The following is a 16,965-nucleotide window of genomic DNA, read 5'->3' on the forward strand; positions in this document are numbered from 1 at the left end:
CATGACATGCTTGGAGGCTGCTGAGATTTTGATTATGCTCCTCCTCTCCACCCCACTGAGCCAGCCACACTATACCAGCCTGGGAACCACAGAGTGCTTTCTGGTGCACTGCAGTATTGCCGAGTGGCACTTTCCCAAAACAGAGACCTGTAAATAACAGCAGAGTCTGGTGCATGAGGCGAGTGACTGTATCTAAGCGGGGAGGGCTTGTCATTCTTTCGTTATTTCGCCTCCCTGTAATTCATCCACACTGAGGTGAGCATAGACTGCAGAACATTTAGCACATCTACCAGAACCCAAGTACTGATGAGAAACAGAAAAAAACCACTCCTTCCCCCCCCATCTTTTCCTGGGGAGACCACTCAACAGCTGCCTGGGAAGGGAACAAGTTTTCTCCAGTGGTTTGTTTACAGCAAGGAAGCCAAGGTAAATCTATCTAGGTGATTATATTAGCTCCCATCACCAAGTTGATCTCCCCCCTGTCTCTAAACGCTGAACAACTTCCAAGCCTGCAAATGAATATCCTCCTCCTCTGTGGTTTGTATCATCAGCCACTAAATATCTCACCGCACACTATCTGCCTTGAAAGTCTCCGTGGGTATGTGATTCCCCTGCTCCTTCCCCACCGCCACCTCACTCCAGGAATTTCTGAGTAATCGCAGGTTCCTGACTAAAGGTCCAGTTTCCACAACAGCGTCCTCCCCTCCTTGTGGGACGGTATCACTGCAGGAGCTTTGGGCTCTGAAGGACATGGTATCCCTCTTTTGGCCTGATTCTTCCTTCCTGGCTGCTCCCTCCAAGGCCCATCCGTGTACAGGATGGACACCAGGAGTTCCCTGAGCATACTGCCTTGCAGAACTCCCAGCCCCTGTGAGCGAGCATGAGGAGACGGTCCCTCCAAGTTAACAACGAGGCGCACTGTAAAGGTAGAGAGAGTGGGAACTTTGCATTGTGGTTGCCCGTGCTGGACTGTATCACCTGCTCTTTGGAGGGACTTTGTTCTCAAGGGCCGTCAGTCCTGTGCTGCTCTCCCCTAATTGGGCTTTGCGTAATCCTAGTTGTCGCTCTCACAACAACGGGCCAAATAAATCCATGATGCAACCCCAGTGACTTCAGTGCATTTACACCAGAGATGAATTTAGCCTAATAACTAGAACCATTACACTAGCAAATCCAAAAGTTGTTATCCTGCAAGCATTATGAGGTGAGGGAGGGAGGGAGGGAAGGAGAAGAAAAAAATATTCCCAATAATTTCTGTGCAAACTCTGTAAAATTGCTTTTTTTAAATAAGACACTGCACGTGGCATGTGCAGAACACACAATGTGTTGTGGGGCTGAAGTTTTAATCAGTCCTCACTTGGGATGATCTACGAAAATTAACTTTTGGCTTCCTAAGCACATACCACCATGATGTGAGTCACATTCTCTCTCTCTCTCTCCCCCTATTTGTCTAGGCATACGTAGGTCCATTTAACAACTGAGTCTTTGACACTTTCTTTGACTACACAACTTGCAGAAGAAGCAGGTGTGCTACCGCTGAGAGAGAGATCCCCCCCCCTTTTTTTTTTTTTAAAATACCTCTTCCTGGAACAAGGTCTGAAGAGGAAAACCACATTGTAGGGCTAGGTAAAATATTTAGAAAGGGTAGGTAGAAAGCTTTTGACTTGCACACTTTACTTACTGTATATAGAAATGAGTGGAGTTGGTAGGATGGTCACATTCTTCTCAACCCTCTCTTGGCCAGCGCAGTTACCAGATATATAGGAGCCAACCTGAGCTTAATGCAGTGTCAATTCAGAAAAAAGAAAAGGAGTACTTGTGGCACCTTAGAGACTAACCAATTTATTTGAGCATAAGCTTTCGTGCGCGACAGCTCACTTCATCGGATGCATTCAGTGGAAAATGTAGATCTTTTCGTACACACAAAGCATGAAAAAATACCTCCCCCCACCTCACCTACCAGCAGGAGAGTGAGGTGGGGGGAGGTATTTTTTCATGCTTTGCGTGTACAAAAAGATCTTCTACGCTTTCCACAGTATGCATCCGATGAAGTGAGCTGTTGCTCACGAAAGCTTATGCTCAGATAAATTGGTTAGTCTCTAAGGTGCCACACATACTCCTTTTCTTTTTGTCAATACAGAGTGGTTCTGGCTGTGGTCAGAGACAATGAGAGTGGGACAGTCAGGCAGATGTTTGCAGTTTCTTCTACAGCTTCCTGTATGCTTGTCACATGGGTTATCTTCAAAGCTGCTGTTCCTGCTTTAGGATCAATTGTAGGTTGTCAGAGACGAGTGAATCTATGTAAATAACTTTCTGCAAGGTGCGGCTAGAAACGTTAAAAATAAAAATGCACAATGTGTTTTCAATGTAAAATATTATCACCCCTGTTGCTTAGCAGCCATGTTCATGGTTTGTTCCCCCCCAAAAAGGAGATTTTTTGGTGACCATTAGCTCAGAATCCTAGCAGACTGTTCTTACTGTCTTATCTGCAAGCACGGGTACACTCGTCCCTCGGTGCCCTCCTCCATGATTGTCCTGTACAGGTTACCATACTTTTCAGACAAAAATAGCATGGAAGAGGTTAACGTCCCAATGGCAGATGATAGGTTCTGCCTGTGACTGATTTCAGTAGTCTCTTTGCTGGTAGTGTCTGGAGATGGATGTTCTGTAGGGAAAACTGATAAAGTGTATGGCAATCCAGTACCTCCTCTATTCCTCTGTTGTCCTTGATGCTACTGACTTGGACCAAGGGGAGTCATAAGGAGGAAAGGATAGACTGGGAGTGCTCCCTTTATTGAAGAGATATGCCTGCTTCTGTGCTCAGTGGTATGGTTCCTTGCTGCTCCTTGATTATCATATGACAGCACTAGCTCAAAATGCTCTTTACCATTTTTCAGGTAGCAGGGTCAGGACAGGGGATCAGGCCCTTCCTCCCTGATGTGCTCCATCCACAGTGACCCATGCTTTTCCTATCTCCAGGCTGGAGGCTACTTGGAAGCTTCTGCTTGTGAGTGGAGGATCATATAACACCTACACTTCCTATCCAGTTCTGGGTGCAATTCAAAGTGTTGATGATTACCTATTACAGGGGCTAAGCGGACACTTAAAACTTTGCATAATCTGAACTTCAAGAAACTTTTCATGTTGGGCCTGATCCTGACCCAATGAAGTCACTGCCAACTGGCCCTTTAGGAGAAGAGAGAATGTACTACATTAAAATCCAAATTAACATTTTTTTCAAACAAATCATATGAGAGAGGATTCAGAAATTGACACATATCATTACGCTAGAACTGCCTTTTACTACTTCCCATCCAGACGGCAAGAAATAAAGAAATCAGCATTACAATTCATTGTATGAAAACCCAATTCTAAGCCCTGGTCTACACTAGGACTTTAGGTCGAATTTAGCAGCATTAAATCGATGTAAACCTGCACCCGTCCACACGATGAAGCCCTTTATTTCGACTTAAAAGGCTCTTAAAATCGATTTCCTTACTCCACCCCTGACAAGTGGATTAGCGCTTAAATCGACGTTGCCGGCTCGAATTTGGGGTACTGTGGACACAATTCGACGGTATTGGCCTCTGGGAGCTATCCCAGAGTGCTCCATTGTAACCGCTCTGGACAGCACTCTCAACTCAGATGCACTGGCCAGGTAGACAGGAAAAGAACCGCAAAGTTTTGAATCTCAATTCCTGTTTGGCCAGCGTGGCAAGCTGCAGGTGACCATGCAGAGCTCATCAGCAGAGGTGACCATGATGGAGTCCCAGAATCGCAAAAGAGCTCCAGCATAGACTGAACGGGAGGTACGGGCTCTGATCGCTGTATGGGGAGAGGAATCCGTGCTATCAGAACTCCGTTCCAGTTTTCGAAATGCCAAAACCTTTGTCAAAATCTCCCAGTGCATGAAGGACAGAGGCCATAACAGGGACCCAAAGCAGTGCCGCGTGAAACTGAAGGAGCTGAGGCAAGCCTACCAGAAAACCAGAGAGGCGAATGGCCGCTCCGGGTCAGAGCCCCAAACATGCCGCTTCTATGATGACCTGCATGCCATTTTCGAGGGTTCAGCCACCACTACCCCAGCCGTGTTGTTTGACTCCTTCAATGGAGATTGAGGCAACATGGAAGCAGGTTTTGGGGATGAAGAAGAAGATGATGATGATGAGGTTGTAGATAGCTCACAGCAAGCAAGCAGAGAAACCGGTTTTCCCGACAGCCAGGAACTGTTTCTTACCCTGGACCTGGAGCCAGTACCCCCGAACCCACCCAAGGCTGCCTCCTGGACCTGGCAGGCGGAGAAGGGACCTCCGGTGAGTGTACCTTTTAAAATACTATACATGGTTTAAAAGCAAGCATGTGAAAGGATTAATATGCCCTGGCATTCGCGGCTCTCCTGGATGTACTCCCAAAGCCTTTGCAAAAGGTTTCTGGGGAGGGCAGCCTTATTGCGTCCTCCATGGTAGGACACTTTACCACTCCAGGCCAGTAACACGTACTCGGGAATCATTGTACAACAAAGCATTGCAGTGTATGTTTGCAGTGTATGTTCAAACAACATCCGTTCTTTATCTCTCTGTGTTATCGTCAGGAGAGTGAGATATCATTCATGGTCACCTGGTTGAAATAGGGTGCTTTTCTTCAGGGGACACTCAGAGGTGCCCATTCCTGCTGGGCTGTTTGCCTATGGCTGATTGGAATGTTCCCCGCTGTTAGCCACGGGGAGGGTTGAGGGGGTAGCCACGCAGTGGGGGGAGGCAAAATGAGACCTTGTAACGAAAGCACATGTGCTATGTATGTAATGTTATCAGCAAGGTTTACCCTGAAAGAGTGTAGCCACTGTTTTATAAAATGTGTCTTTTTAAATACCGCTGTCCCTTTTTTTTTCTCCACCAGCTGCATGTGTTTCAATAATCACAGGATCTTCTCCTTCCCAGAGGCTAGTGAAGATTAGAAAGAAAAAAAAACCGCTGTCCTCCCACACTGACAGAGCACAGACAAATGCATGGAGGCGAATAATGTCAGAGTGCAGGAAAGCACAAAATAGCCTTGGAAACAAGCAGGGAGAACTGGAGGTCCTGGTGATGTCAAGGAATTATGACGTGATTGGAATAACAGAGACTTGGTGGGATAACTCACATGACTGGAGTACTGTCATGGATGTTTACAAACTGTTCAGGAAAGACAGGCAGGGCAGAAAAGGTGGGGGAGTAGCACTGTATGTAAGGGAGCAGTATGACTGCTCAGAGCTCCGGTATGAAACTGCAGAAAAACCTGAGTGTCTCTGGATTAAGTTTAGAAGTGTGAGCAACAAGAGCGATGTAGTGGTGGGAGTCTGCTATAGACCACCGGACCATGGGGATGAGGTGGATGAGGCTTTCTTCCGGCAACTTGCAGAAGCTACTAGATCGCACGCCCTGGTTTTCATGGGCAACTTTAATCTTCCTGATATCTGCTGGGAGAGCAATACAGCGGTGCATAGACAATCCAGGAAGTTTTTGGAAAATGTAGGGGACAATTTCCTGGTGCAAGTGCTGGAGGAGCCAACTGGGGGGGAGCTTTTCTTGACCTGCTGCTCACAAACCGGGAAGAATTAGTGGGGGAAGCAAAAGTGGATGGGAATCTGGGAGGCAGTGACCATGAGTTGGTTGAGTTCAGGATCCTGACACAGGGAAGAAAGGTAAGCAGCAGAATACGGACCCTGGACTTCAGGAAAGCAGACTTCGACTCCCTCAGGGAACTGATGGGCAGGATCCCCTGGGGGAATAACTTGAATGGGAAAGGAGTCCAGGAGAGCTGGCTGTATTTCAAGGAATCCCTATTGAGGTTACAGGGACAAACCATCCCGATGCGTCAAAAGAATAGTAAATATGGCTGGCAACCAGCTTGGCTTAACAGTGAAATCCTTGCGGATCTTAAACATAAAAAAGAAGCTTACAAGAAGTGGAAGATTGGACAAATGACCAGGGAAGAGTATAAAAATATTGCTCGGGCATGTAGGAATGAAATCAGGAGAGCCAAATCACACCTGGAGCTGCAACTAGCAAGGGATGTTAAGAGTAACAAGAAGGGTTTCTTCAGGCATGTTGGCAACAAGAAGAAAGCCAAGGAAAGTGTGGGCCCCTTACTGAATGAGGGAGGCAACCTAGTGACAGAGGATGTGGAAAAAGCTAATGTTCTCAATGCTTTTTTTGCCTCTGTCTTCACGAACAAGGTCAGCTCCGAGATTGCTGCGCTGGGCATCACAGCATGGGGAGTAGGTGGCCAGCCCTCTGTGGAGAAAGAGGTGATTAGGGACTATTTAGAAAAGCTGGACGTGCACAAGTCCATGGGGCCGGACGCGTTGCATCCAAGAGTGCTAAAGGAATTGGCTGCTGTGATTGCAGAGCCATTGGCCATTATCTTTGAAAACTCGTGGCGAATGGGGGAAGTCCTGGATGACTGGAAAAAGGCTAATGTAGTGCCAATCTTTAAAAAAGGGAAGGAGGAGGATCCTGAGAACTACAGGCCAGTCAGCCTCACCTCAGTCCCCGGAAAAATCATGGAGCAGGTCCTCAAGGAATCAATCCTGAAGCACTTATACGAGAGGAAAGTGATCAGGAACAATCAGCATGGATTCACCAAGGGAAGATTGTGCCTGACTAATCTAATCGCCTTCTATGATGAGATTACTGGTTCTGTGGATGAAGGGAAAGCAGTGGATGTATTGTTTTTTGACTTTAGCAAAGCTTTTGACACGGTCTCCCACAGTATTCTTGTCAGCAAGTTAAAGAAGTATGGGCTGGATGAATGCACTATAAGGTAGGTAGAAAGTTGGCTAGATTGTCGGGCTCAACGGGTAGTGATCAATGGCTCCATGTCTAGTTGGCAGCCGGTATCAAGTGGAGTGCCCCAGGGGTCGGTCCTGGGGCCGGTTTTGTTCAATATCTTCATAAATGATCTGGAGGATGGTGTGGATTGCACTCTCAGCAAATTTGTGGATGATACTAAACTGGGAGGAGTGGTAGATATGCTGGAGGGCAGGGATAGGATACAGAGGGACCTAGACAAATTGCAGGATTGGGCCAAAAGAAATCTGAAGAGGTTCAACAAGAATAAGTGCAGAGTCCTGCACTTAGGACGGAAGAACCCAATGCACCGTTACAGACTAGGGACCGAATGGCTAGGCAGCAGTTCTGCGGAAAAGGACCTAGGGGTGACAGTGGACGAAAAGCTGGATATGAGTCAACAGTGTGCCCTTGTTGCTAAGAAGGCCAATGGCATTTTGGGATGTATAAGTACGAGCATAGCCAGCAGATCGAGGGACGTGATTGTTCCCCTCTATTCGACATTGATGAGGCCTCATCTGGAGTACTGTGTCCAGTTTTGGGCCCCACACTACAAGAAGGATGTGGATAAATTGGAGCGAGTCCAGCGAAGGGCAACAAAAATGATTAGGGGTCTGGAACACATGACTTATGAGGAGAGGCTGAGGGAACTGGGATTGTTTAGTCTGCAGAAGAGAAGAATGAGGGGGGATTTGATAGCTGCTTTCAACTACCTGAGAGGTGGTTCCAAAGAGGATGGTTCTAGACTATTCTCAGTGGTGGAAGAGGACAGGACAAGGAGTAACGGTCTCAAGTTGCAGTGGGGGAGGTTTAGGTTAGATATTAGGAAAAACTTTTTCACTAGGAGGGTGGTGAAACACTGGAATGCGTTACCTAGGGAGGTGGTAGAATCTCCTTCCTTAGACGTTTTTAAGGTCAGGCTTGACAAAGCCCTGGCTGGGATGATTTAATTGGGGATTGGTCCTGCTTTGAGCAGGGGGTTGGACTAGATGACCTCCTAAGGTCCCTTCCAACCCTGATATTCTATGATTCTATGACCGGGAGGAGAGGTGGCAGGCTGAAGAGAGTAAGTGGCGGGCTGAAGACAGGGCTGAAGCTCAAATGTGGCGGCAGCGTGATGAGAGGAGGCAGGATTCAATGCTGAGGCTGCTGGAGGATCAAACCAGTATGCTCCAGTGTATGGTTGAGCTGCAGTAAAGGCAGCTGGAGCACAGACTGCCACTACAGCCCCTGTGTAACCAACCGCCCTCTTCCCCAAGTTCCATAGCCTCCACACCCAGACGCCCAAGAACGGGGGGGGGGGGGAGGAGGGGGCCTCCGGCCAACCAGCCACTCTACCACAGAGGGTTGCCCGAAAACAGAAGGCTGGCATTTAATAAATTTTAAAGTTGTAAACTTTTAAAGTGCTGTGTGGCATTTTCCTTCCCTCCTCCACCACCCCTCCTGGGCTACCTTGGTAGTCATCCCCCTATTTGTGTGATGAATGAATAAAGAATGCATGAATGTGAAGCAACAATGACTTTATTGCCTCTGCAAGCGGTGATCGTAGGGAGGAGGGGAGGGTGGTTAGCTTACAGGGAAGGAGAGTGAACCAAGGGGCGGGGGGTTTCATCAAGGAGAAACAAACAGAATTTTCACACCGTAGCCTGGCCAGTCATGAAACTGGTTTTCAAAGCTTCTCTGATGCGTACCGCGCCCTCCTGTGCTCTTCTAACCGCCCTGGTGTCTGGCTGCACGTAACCAGCAGCCAGGCGATTTGCCTCAATCTCCCCCTTACTCTCACAGATATTGTGGAGCACACAGCAAGCAGTAATAACAGTGGGAATATTGGTTTCGCTGAGGTCTAAGCGAGTCAGAAAGGCGCGCTGGCGCAGTTTAAAACGTCCAAATGCACATTCTACCACCATTCTGCACTTGCTCAGTCTGTCGTTGAACAGCTCCTGACTACTGTCCAGGCTGCCTGTGTACGGCTTCATGAGCCATGGCATTAAGGGGTAGGCTGGGTCCCCAAGGATAACTATAGGCATTTCTACGTCCCCAACAGTTATTTTCTGGTCTGGGAATAAAGTCCCTTCCTGCAGCTTTTGAAACAGACCAGAGTTCCTGAAGATGCGAGCATCATGCACCTTTCCCGGCCGTCCCACGTTGATGTTGGTGAAACGTCCCTTGTGATCCACCAGAGCTTGCAGCACTATCGAAAAGTACCCCTTGCGGTTTATGTACTCGGCGGCTTGGTGCTCCGGTGCCAAGATAGGGATATGGGTTCCGTCTATAGCCCCACCACAGTTAGGGAATCCCATTGCAGCAAAGCCATCCACTATGACCTGCACATTTCCCAGGGTCACTACCCTTGATATCAGCAGATCTTTGATTGCGTGGGCTACTTGCATCGCAGCAGCCCCCACAGTAGATTTGCCCACTCCAAATTGATTCCCAACTGACCGGTAGCTGTCTGGCGTTGCAAGCTTCCACAGGGCTATCGCCACTCGCTTCAACTGTGAGGGCTGCTCTCATCTTGGTATTCATGCGCTTCAGGGCAGGGGAAGGCAAGTTACAAAGTTCCATGAAAGTGCCCTTACGCATTCGAAAGTTTCGCAGCCACTGGGAATCGTCCCAGACCCGCAACACTACGCGGTCCCACCAGTCTGTGCTTGTTTCCTGAGCCCAGAATCGGCATTCCACAGCATGAACCTGCCCCATTAGCACCATGATGCATGCATTGGCAGGGCCCATGCTTTCAGAGAAATCTGTGTCCATGTCCTGATCACTCACATGACTGCGCTGACGTCGCCTCCTCGCCCGGTATCGCTCTGCTAGGTTCTGGTGCTGCATATACTGCTGGATAATGCGTGTGGTGTTTAATGTGCTCCTAATTGCCAAAGTGATCTGAGTGGCCTCCATGCTTGCCTTGGTATGGCGTCCGCATAGAAAAAAGGCGCGGAACAATTGTCTGCCGTTTCTCTGACGGAAGGAGGGGCGACTGACGACATGGCTTACAGGGAATTAAAATCAACAAAAGGGGTGGCTTTACATCAATGAGTATTTCAGGCAGGACTACACGGAGGGTTCCAAAAAGAAATATTGTTCTTATTGGGACAAGCAGGTTGGTCTGGCCTCTGATTGATACATGGCTAGATTTACCTCGCTGCACCTTCTCTGTGAGTGACTGCAGTGTGACCTAGAGGAATGAGTCCCCTAGACGGGGGTGGGGGGAAAGCAAGTGAGTACAAAACAAATCTGGTCTATTTCTTGTTTTGATCCACTCCATCTATCTTTTACATCTTTGGCTGGCAGCAGATGGTGCAGAAGGACTGCAAGCCATCCACATCTCATGGCTGCTCAACAGAAGACAGTGCAGTAGGACTGCTAGCCATCCTCATCTCTTGCCTGTCTGGCAGAAGATGGTACAGTAGGACTGCTAGCAATCCGTATCGCCTGCCTGCTCACCATAAGACGGTTCAATAGGACTGACTGCAGGACTAAAGAGAATGACCTGGTCAAGTCACTCCAAATTTAGTCCCTGCGCCCATGTCTGCCCAGGTGCTCCTGGCCGACGTGGCCAGGAGCACTTCGGACATGACGATGACGGCTACCAGTCGTACTGTACCGTCTGCTGCCACAAGGCAATGGGTTGATGCTGCTGTGTAGCAATGCAGTACCATGTCTGCCAGCACCCAGGAGACATACTGTGACTATTACCTGAGTGGGCTCCATGCTTGCCGTGGTATGGCGTCTGCACAGGTAACTCAGGAAAAAAGGCGCAAAATGATTGTCTGCCCTTGCTTTCACGGAGGGAGGGAGGGAACGGGGGCTTGACGATATGTACCCAGAACCACCCGTGACAATGTTTTAGCCCCATCAGGCATTGGGATCTCAACCCAGAATTCCAATGGGCAGCGGAGACTGCGGGAACTGTGGGATAGCTACCCACAGTGCAACACTCCGGAAGTCGACTCTAGCCTCGGTACTGTGGAAGCACTCCGCCGAGTTAATGCACTTAGAGCATTTTCTGGGGGGGGGTACACACACTCGAATATATAAAACCAATTTCTAAAAAACCGACTTCCATAAATTCGACCTAATTTCGTAGTGTAGACATTCTCAACCAGTCTTAGGGTATTTTCCATTAAAATGATTTTTTGCTAGGAACTCCCCCCCCCCACTTTCCACAAAATTAGAAGCTTCTACAATTAAAAATAAATCAAAAGAATTTGGTTCAACCTGACCAGAATCGTTTTGGTTTGCTGTAACAAACTGAAACATTTTGTTTTGAATCAGTTTAAAATTAAATTGCACCTGCCTAGGATGTTGCAGTGCTTCATGGGAACAGTAGTTCAGATACTTTATGTCCCCATTCTCTTCTACGGGCTGTATTTCTTGGCTGGACTATATCCCTTGTGATGTGCTGAACCATGTGGTGTACCATGGGAATCAAATACCTGCAATGCATCATGGGATATGTAGCCTGGCCCACAGAGAGTAATGATGGCAGAAGGCACCAGAATTACACCACTCAAGAGGCTCTGTGCCACCACAGATATTAAGCTCTGTCTGCATATCTGACTCAAAAGGAAATGATTCACAATTTCCAAATGAAAATTTTTCTGAATTTTTCACTCCACAAAATTTTTTGATATTTTGACTTTTTGTCCCAAACAAATGTTGAAATATCAGAATTTCCCATCAGCTGAATATTCCCATTTTTGCTCCCTGCTACCTATTTCCATGTACTGAAGTGTAAAGAATCAGCAAATTGCATTTCATGGATTATCTCATAAAATGCACGGGACTAGCAACATTAACAAATCCTTTCCAAATAAGGGACTGAAATCATCCCAGCACAGAGTAAGGCTGGGTATCAGAAAAAAGGTTTTGTATTGCCAAGTAAAACGCTAAAGGCCAAATTAAAATCTCAGACATACTGGTCCCTGCCCTACCTCCAAGCCCTTTCTGTACTGCCACACATTGAGGTACTGTGGAGGAATGCCTCTTGCTATATGGGGGCCCAGACTACTACCCACCTTCTGCTTGCCCTCTGACCCAGCTGGGAAGATTTCTCCCATAATCACTGAAGCCCAGATTCATCTAGGCTGGGAAATCAATAGGTCACTAAGCATAAGGGGGAGAATTTCAACAACCCCTTAAGTGCCCAACTCCCACTGACTTTCAATAAGAGTAGGGTATCTAACTGCCTTTGTCATCTGCCCCCTAAATGAAAGTGCAGTGAAGCACTTGAAACTTTGTGGAGACAACTCTGCCATCTTCTCCCTATGTGCACAGTTACCCTTTCTGCGCTCGAGAAGCACAGAAAAATTCTCTATGCAAAATAAGATACACAGGAGAGCCAGAGTGTCACACCTCTGGATTCTCTCACCAGAAGTTTTGCTTCTAACTTCTTAAATGTCCCTGACAGTTCTCAAGCTGGTTATACAGAGTTTCGGGGGGGGGGGGGGGGGAGAACCTAGAAAAGTTCAGTTTCACTGAAGTCAGTGTGCTCTTCAAACAAAATAGCAGAAGTGAAATCTCAAGGGAATTCTTGACATTAAAAGCCATAGGGAGCTGGCATACATCAGCCAGGTGGTAATTTTGTGATTTTAGGGGATATCCTGAAAGATCATGTGAATGTTCTGTCCTAATGTGGTTGTTACGGTGACATCCATCCACACAAAGGAGGAAGCAAGTGCTTGTGCAGCAGGCACATCTTGCAGATAATCAGAGCCAGTCAGTTCGCCAGAAGGATTCTGAATGCCAGCTAACCACGAGTCCATTTGACTCAGCATTCTCTGTTGGCCAACCACACGTAAACGACGCATACATGCGGTCATTGGGAATCCACCTCCCTCTCAATTATGCCATTTCGCTTCTCTTCAGTTCTCTTTTTATTTCAAGGGGAATAGTTTGGTGTGGGATTATATTTAGTATGCATTTTAGGGAATAATTTAGCACAAAGCAGGAGATGAGCATCAGGACTCTTGGGTACTGTTCCTGTTTCTTCTACTGACATGAGCAAATCACTTGGCAAGCTCTCCGCACATTTACCCAATGTCTATATGTTAAGGAAAGTGGCTCCCAGACTCTCACATTTGTGTCATGATATGAACTAAGCAGAGCTGCTTTAGACTAAGCTGCCAGGCCTGTAGCTGCAGGGAGGCCAAAGGGCCCATGCTTCACCAGGAATGGGACACTAACCATGTTGGGATTTAATTAGCAGCCAATGTAAATCCCAAAGCGCTGGCTAAATGTGTAGAAAACCCTGAGTTTTAGTTCTGCGCATTGTAAGGGCTTTATACATCTTTCCAGACAGAAGGTTAATGCAAATCAATGAGATGGACAATGGTACAGGTGGGAGAGATTCACCAGAGCGAATATAGGACTGCAAGCAGACATTGTTCTTTATAATTTCAGTGGAAACAGTAAACAAAGAGAAGCATGAAGAACTGTTAATAATAAGCACCAATGTGGTGAAGTAGTTGACAGCTCATTGGGTGCAGATGGCATACAAAAGATGGGCTTTGAGCTTCATTTAAAAAAAGCTGAGCAACAACAGAGAGTTCCAGAAAGCTGGCGTGCTGGCAACAAAGAATGAACCTGTAACAGGACATTGTGAGAGGAGACATTGAGAGGAGGCCAGACTTGGCAGAGCACAGGGTGGTTGTAGAGTTTTATAGAGAGAGGAGATCACAGGCATAGCTTGGGCCATGATGCCTATAAAGGACCTGGAAGAGAAGAAGCATGGTCTTGTAGATGAGGAACCAACAGATGTCTTTACAACATGAGTATGAGCATGAGGGCCTGCTGCAGCCTTGAACTTGGGATATAAAGCCTGGTCGATTTAAGGCAGCTGTAAGTGTCTGCATTAAAATGTAGCTCTCACCGATGCAACTTACCCACTACCCCAACTTCTTAACTCCACCTCCGCAAGAGGTGTAGCGCTTCAGTTGATGTAGTTAGGTCGACACAATGTCAGTGTAGACGCTGCATGGCTTACGTTGACTGTTTCTGCTTTTCAGAAACAGTCTCACAATGCCCCATACCGGCAGTTAAATCAGCGCAAGCGCTTTTGGTGAGTACGCACACCCCCAACCCATGGAGCGCAGTGTGGATGTGTAAAACTGATTAAATTACGGTGGTGGCTGTTTGTCAATGTAACTTAGGTCATCTTAATTTTGTAGTGTAGACTTGCCCTTAGAGATGCAGAATGTCCCAAGGGGAGGGAGTTTCAGACGTCAGAGCAACGGCAGACAATCGTTCCGCGCCTTTTTTCTGTGCGGACGCCATACCAAGGCAAGCATGGAGGCCGCTCAGCTCACTTTGGCAATTAGGAGCACATTAAACGCCACACGCATTATCCAGCAGTATATGCAGCACCAGAACCTAGCAGAGCGATACCGGGCGAGGAGGCGACGTCAGCGCAGTCATGTGAGTGATCAGGACATGGACACAGATTTCTCTGAAAGCATGGGCCCTGCCAGTGCATGCATCACGGTGCTAATGGGGCAGGTTCATGCTGTGGAATGCTGATTCTGGGCTCGGGAAACAAGCACAGACTGGTGGGACCGCATAGCGTTGCGGGTCTGGGATGATTCTCAGTGGCTGCGAAACTTTCGCATGCGTAAGGGCACTTTCATGGAACTTTGACTTCCTTCCCCTGCCCTGAAGCTCATGAATACCAAGATGAGAGCAGCCCTCACAGTTGAAAAGCGAGTGGCGATAGCCCTGTGGAAGCTTGCAACGCCAGACAGCTACTGGTAAGTTGGGAATCAATTTGGAGTGGGCAAATCTACTGTGGGGGCTGCTGCGATGCAAGTAGCCCACGCAATCAAAGATCTGCTGATATCAAGGGTAGTGACCCTGGGAAATGTGCAGGTCATAGTGGATGGCTTTGCTGCAATGGGATTCCCTAACTGTGGTGAGGCCATAGACGGAACCCATATCCCTATCTTGGCACCGGAGCACCAAGCCGCCGAGTACATAAACTGCAAGGGGTACTTTTCAATAGTGCTGCAAGCTCTGGTGGATCACAAGGGACGTTTCACCAACATCAACGTGGGACGGCCGGGAAAGGTACATGACGCTCGAATCTTCAGAAACTCTGGTCTGTTTCAAAAGCTGCAGGAAGGGACTTTATTCCCAGACCAGAAAATAACTGTTGGGGACGTAGAAATGCCTATAGTTATCCTTGGGGACCCAGCCTACCCCTTAATGCCATGGCTCATGAAGCCGTACACAGGCAGCCTGGACAGTAGTCAGGAGCTGTTCAGCTACAGGCTGAGCAAATGCAGAATGGTGGTAGAATGTGCATTTGGACATTTAAAGGCGCGCTGGTGCAGTTTACTGACTTGCTTAGACCTCAGCGAAACCAATATTCCCACTGCTCTTACTGCTTGCTGTATGCTCCACAATATCTGTGAGAGTAAGGGGGAGATTGAGGCAAATCGCCTGGCTGCTGGTTACGCGCAGCCAGACACCAGGGCGGTTAGAAGAGCACAGGAGGGCACGGTACGCATCAGAGAAGCTTTGAAAACCAGTTTCATGACTGGCCAGGCTACGGTGTGAAAATTCTGTTTGTTTCTCCTTGATGAAACCCCCAGCCCCTTGGTTCACTCTACTTCCCTGTAAGATAACCACCCTCCCCTCCTCCCTACGATCACCACTTGCAGAGGCAATAAAGTCATTGTTGTTTCACATTCATGCATTCTTTATTCATTCATCACACAAATAGGGGGATGACGACCAAGGTAGCCCAGGAGGGGTGGTGGAGGAGGGAAGGAAAATGCCACACAGCACTTTAAAAGTTTACAACTTTAAAATTTATTAAATGCCAGCCTTCTGTTTTTTGGGCAATCCTCTGTGGTGGAGTGGCTGGTTGGCCAGAGGCCCCCCACCGCGTTCTTGGGCGTCTGGGTGTGGAGGCTATGGAACTTGGGGAAGAGGGCGGTTGGTTTACACAGGGGCTGTAGAGGCAGTCCATGCTCCAGCTGCCTTTGCTGCAGCTCAGCCATACGCTGGAGCATACTGGTTTGATCCTCCAGCAGCCTCAGCATTGAATCCTGCCTCCTCTCATCACGCTGCCGCCACATTTTAGCTTCAGCCCTGTCTTCAGCCTGCCACTTACTCTCTTCAGCCCACCACCACTCCTCCCGGTCATTTTGTGCTTTCCTGCACTCTGACATTATTTGCCTCCACGCATTCGTCTGTGCTCTGTCAGTGTGGGAGGACAGCATGAGCTCAGAAAACATTTCATCACAAGTGCGTTTTTTTTTTCTTTCTAATCTTCACTAGCCTCTGGGAAGGAGAAGATCCTGTGATTATTGAAACACATGCAGCTGGTGGAGAAAAAAAAAAGGGACAGCGGTATTTAAAAAGACACATTTTATAAAACAGTGGCTACACTCTTTCAGGGTAAACCTTGCTGTTAACATTACATACATAGCACATGTGCTTTCGTTACAAGGTTGCATTTTGCTTCCCCCCACCGCATGGCTACCCCCTCAACCCTCTCCCCTCCCCGTGGCTAACAGCGGGGAACATTTCTGTTCAGCCACAGGCAAACATCCCAGCAGGAACGGGCTCCTCTGAGTGTCCCCTGAAGAAAAGCACCCTATTTCAACCAGGTGACAATGAATATCATCTCACTCTCCTGAGGATAACACAGAGAGATAAAGAACGGATGTTGTTTGAACATACACTGCAAACATACACTGCAATGCTTTGTTGTACAATGATTCCCAAGTACGTGTTACTGGCCCGGAGTGGTAAAGTGTCCTACCATGGAGGATGCAATAAGGCTGCCCTCCCCAGAAACCTTTTGCAAAGGCTTTGGGAGTACATCCAGAAGAGCCGCGAATGCCAGGGCAAATTAATCCTTTCACATGCTTGCTTTTAAACCGTGTATAGTATTTTAAAAGGTACACTCACTGGAAGTCCCTTCTCCGCCTGCTGGGTCCAGGAAAACCGGTTTCTCCGCTTGCTTGCTGTGAGCTATCTTCTTTGTCCCCAAAACCTGCTTCCATGTTGCCTCAATCTCCATTGAAGGAGTCAAACAACACGGCTGGGGTAGTGGTGGCTGAACCCCCGAAAATGGCATGCAGGTCATCATAGAAGCGGCATGTTTGGGGCTCTGACCCAGGGTGGCCAT

The sequence above is a fragment of the Lepidochelys kempii genome, chromosome 27 (genome assembly GCF_965140285.1).
Source record: "Lepidochelys kempii isolate rLepKem1 chromosome 27, rLepKem1.hap1, whole genome shotgun sequence".
NCBI classification, from domain to species: domain Eukaryota; kingdom Metazoa; phylum Chordata; order Testudines; family Cheloniidae; genus Lepidochelys; species Lepidochelys kempii.